General features: G+C 47.5%; 1 pseudogene; it reads right to left on the bottom strand.

The window, feature by feature from the left end:
* Window positions 1-2,716: 2,716 nt before the first annotated feature.
* LOC102497559 (40S ribosomal protein SA pseudogene) lies at window positions 2,717-3,997 on the bottom strand (annotated as a pseudogene).
* Between the last annotated feature and the right edge of the window lie 630 nt (window positions 3,998-4,627).

Here is a 4,627-nt window from a genome sequence, read left to right as displayed (position 1 = left end):
TAAATACGTTTTTTAAATGAATGAATGGCTTCACTTCTTTTTTAAAGCTATTTTATTTAAGTTATTATTACTATTCTTTAATCTGACCAGAGAGAGAGGGAGAGTGATAATGAGAAAGCAAGCCACTGGGTCTGGGACTCAAATGGTAGTCGACCATGTGCGAGTCCAGTGACTTAACTACCATACCACCAGCTGGCCCCAAGTGGTTTTACTTCTAAGATGGCCTTTTTCAGGCTTCTCTGACCTTTCCTTACATGGTGCTTCCAAGGGTCATGTCCTTAGCCACTAACAATTACAATAACTATGGGGGCCAGCAGTTGGTGTAATGGCTACATCGCTGAACTCCCATGTAGTCAACTGCAGTTTGAGTCCTGGACCTGGTGGCTTAAACTCAGGCCAGGCACGTGTGCATGCATGCCCAAGATCCGGAGAGAAGAATGGAGGAGAAGGGATTGAGGCATGGACATCCGCCCCCCCCCCCCAAAATGGGGTTATCTCTCGCTTTCTGTCTCTCTGTCTCTCTCTGTCTTTCTGGCAAGTGTGCACGCCCTATAGAGAAAAACCTCTCCAGGGACCAGCAGTTAGTGTAATTGCTATGTCGCTGGACTCCTGTGTAGCCGACTGCGGTTCCAGTCCCGGACCCGGTGCTTAAAACTCATGCTGGGCGTGTGTGCATTTGTGCCCAAGATCCCGAGGGGAGAATGGAGGAGAAGGGATTATGGCATGGCCATCCCCTCTAGGGGGTGATTTCTCACTTTCTGTCTCTTTGTCTCTCTCTGTCTGGTGAACATATGTGCCCTATAGCAAAAACCTCTCAAAAAAAAAAATTTACAATAACTACTTACACGCTGCTTACCGTAAATCTAGGTATTCAACTCAGGTCTTTCTCCCGAGCTTTAAACTCAGGTATAGAATTGCTTACTTCTTACTTCCATTTGGATTTTTCATATGCATTTACCACTTAAAGACAGGAAGCTTGTCTTTTATCTTTTTATCTCCAGCACTTAGTCATAATACTTGGCACTCAGTAAGCAGAGGAAGACATAAATGCTTCAAAGAGTAAAAGCAAAAAATAAAAAAGATTAAAAGCTGTAAACTATCTCTAGCTACCGTCAGGCTGAAGTCTTGCTTAACTGCTGTAAATCACACTGAATTTTCCTTCTCTGAGCTCATTTGAGAGGGCTGATCCCAACCCTGGTAAAAGCTCAGCTAGCCCAAACTCGGGACTGTTCCCTTCTGAGTATTTTTCCAGATAACTGAAGTTTAGCCAGTGAAGTGCAAAACATTTTCACTGAGTTTCAAATAGCGATTATACAAAAAGGTGTTCATTTCCTGAGGATTACGTAGTGCAAAGAGCATGACTTGGAGTCGTTAAGACCTAGATTCACCTCTGGAGTGTGGTGCCGGTAAGGCGGCGATCTCTACCCTCCGGCCTACCTCACAGAATCGAGCAAGATAATGGAGGCGAAATTTGGAAACATATCGCATTTTTCCCTCGCCCTCTTACATATTTAGAGTACCATCACTTAGGCCCAACCCCGAGGCCACTGGTTGAGGAGTCAGAGCCCACATGGTTGACCGCACAGTTTGAATCCTGGCCCTGGAGGCTTGAAAAACATGCCAGGGACTTGTGCATGCCCCAAATCCTGACAGCAAGGAGAAACAGAGAAGGGATTGCGTGTGACCATGCCCCATTGCGGGGGGCTTCCTCCCTGGCCCTCTCTCTCTCTCGCTCTCTCTCTCGCTCTGCCAAGGGAACATTAAATTAAAAACAAACAAACAAACAAAACAAGATACCATTTAACTATTTTTTGCTTCGGGGCAGCACTACGAACCTAATCTTCCAGGAAACAGCGAGGCCCTCACAGCCTGGGTAAAAATACTGTTCACTCCTCTACACGGCGGAGAAGGCCTTGATGGTCCATGGTCTGCTTTGTCTTCCTGGTCTTCTCTCGCTGTGTCCTCGCTGCTACCAGTGTTCGTGCTCGTACAAGCGCCTCTTCGCTCTTTTAATTTGCTGCTAATTATTAGGATGTAGGAAAAGTCATGGCATATTTTTTCTGTTTTTTCGACGGTCGCTTATTTATATAAAGAACAAAGATCAATCTGTGATATAGGACCCGTTTTGTTCGATAACCTTTTGTCATCTTTCAGTGAGCTTCATAATTCCTCACTCATAGAAGGACCTGTCTTTATCAGCCAAAAACCGAACAAGGTGCTGATGTACAGCCTCACCTGAACCGAACGTTACACCCCACGGGCACTTTGGAAGAGAGCGGAACAAGTGCAAGTGAGGGTAGCACAAGGTCAGGCAAGTATGGCGGTGCGGCCACACCTCCCATCCACGCTCCAATAATTTTTTTTTTTTTTAACAAACTGTTGTTTCTGGGAACCAGCAGTTAGCATAATGGCTATGCCGCTGGACTCCCACGTAGTCGACCGCGGTTCGTGTCCCGGACCTGGTGGCTTAAAACTCACGCCGGGCGTGTGTGCGTGCATGCCCAAGATCCCGAGAGGAGAATGGAGGAGAAGGGATTGCAGTGTGACCATCCCCCCTGGGGGGTGATTTCTCGCTGTCTCTCTGTCTCTCTCTGTCTGTCTGGCGAGCGCACACGCCCTACAGTGAAAATCTCTCAAAAAAAAAAACAAAAACTGTTGTTTCTTTTCCTTATTAACCTTATTTCTACTTTATATAAGAGTCTATAGAAGAGCTGGCTTAAGACCCCTCTGTGGTTGTTCCCACCCACTCAATGACCTGAGCGGTGGGAACTGCAGACCGGTCTTTGGTGGCAGGCTGAGCACTCTAGTCTTCGGTAGGGAACTGCTGGGCGGGCACAGAGGGCACCTGCACGCCTTCAGACCAGTCTGTGACCTCAGGATAAGTAGCAGTAAACTCGGGAGCTGGAGGAGACTACCCACCCTGACCTTCGTCCTTGGTCACAGCCTTTTCAGCAGCAGCCTGTTCCTCCTTTGCAATCTTTTCAGGATCTCTGGAGAAGTAGAGATCAGGCCTAACCTCCCACGGCTGTGCACGGGAGATCATGCCACGCATGCAGGGAACTTCCCCGGCTCGCACCCACCACATCAAACCCAGTGGGTGAGTTCGCTGGTTGTTGCGCGGAAGGGCACTGTCCACACAGCGCAGAGGAGAGCAACGGGAGGTGGACTAACCTAAGACTCCTCTGTGCGAGGCCGAGGGTCGGCCCTGGGATCAGTCACCACCAGAAGACGCAGCTCCCGGAAGGCTGCCTGGATCTGGTGAGTGAGGGTTCCAGGAGTGGAGCGGCAACAGCAATAGGAGTGGCTCCAGTGGCGGCAGCAGACCTCAGCACAGCCCTCTGGCCAGTGTTCCTGGAAGATATGACGCTGACGTCAGCAGGATGTCCAATGGCAACAATGTCACGAGTTGCCAGCAGAAGCTTCTCCCAGGTCTCTCAGATGTATGATGGAGAGGCCATCACTTTTCCTGTGGTAGATGTACTGTTCTACTTGGAAGTCACGGTTGGTGCCACCTAAGTGGGCTCCTGAAGCAAGGAATTTGAGGACATTCTCCTCCTCTATTTGCAGGACGTCAAGGACTCTGGACATTGTGAAAGTTTCCCTTCACGTTATGTCGGGAACCCAGAACAACGCCATATGGACCCTTGTGTGGGTGGCACGGAAAGCAAGCTCCAAAAATGTTTGACGGGTGATCAAACTTGTGTTGGTCTCGCATTGTCATGATAGAACACACTCCTTTACGACCAACAAGCTCTGGATGTTCCTGGATGGTGTATTTGTTCAAACTGTCCAATCTCTGACAGTCTACACTTGAAACGATTGTTTAGCTCTTTGGTAGAAGCTCGAAAAACCTAACTTTAAAACCCCACCACACTGAGAGCATAACCTTCCTCTGATGAAAGTCTGCTTTCCCTGCTGTTTGAGGCGAATCATCACATGGGGACCAAGACCATTTGTGAACCACATTGTTGTAAACAATCCACTTCGCATCACTATCAGGCGCTTCAAAAAAGGATCTCTGGGGCTGGCAGGTGGCATGGTGGTTAAGGGTGCTAGACTCCCACATGACTGACCATGGTTCGAGTCCTGGACCTGGTGGCTTGTTTTCTCACTTTCTCTCTCTCTCTCTCTCACTGTGTCCCTCTCTGGTCACATTTAAATAAGTAAATAAATAAAGTTAAATAAAATGTACAAATCACCAGAATTTTGTGAACTATCGTTGGCACTGACATTCTGGTTGCGCTTCGTCACCATCCACTTCATGCAATTTTTCACATGCCCGATGCGCACTCTTCCCTTTGTAGAGGTAAAACAGTAAAATACAGTGAACATGTAGTTTGGTCTTCCAACTGGTTGTAAAATCTCCAAAACTTTACCGAGTCACTTCTTTTTTAGAATGAAGCTGGAACTGTCAGCTGTCAGATGACACAGCGATAACATGGATGCGAGTGACTCCAGTACTTCCGAAACGGAACCAGTGCCATGTGCTGCAAAGATGTGTCATGACTTTTCTGATAACCCAATACCTATATTGGTTTAGAGCTGATTAGAAGTGGGTCTAGATTAAGAGAAAATAAAAGAAACACTTCCCTATGAGTGAAGCAAAGTTACTACGTGTGACTGTCAT

This window comes from Tupaia chinensis, unplaced genomic scaffold (genome assembly GCF_000334495.1).
Source record: "Tupaia chinensis unplaced genomic scaffold, TupChi_1.0 Scaffold145814_1, whole genome shotgun sequence".
Lineage (NCBI taxonomy): Eukaryota > Metazoa > Chordata > Mammalia > Scandentia > Tupaiidae > Tupaia > Tupaia belangeri.
Note: the sequence above shows the minus strand (reverse complement) of the source record. Positions and strands in the feature narration are given on the sequence as shown.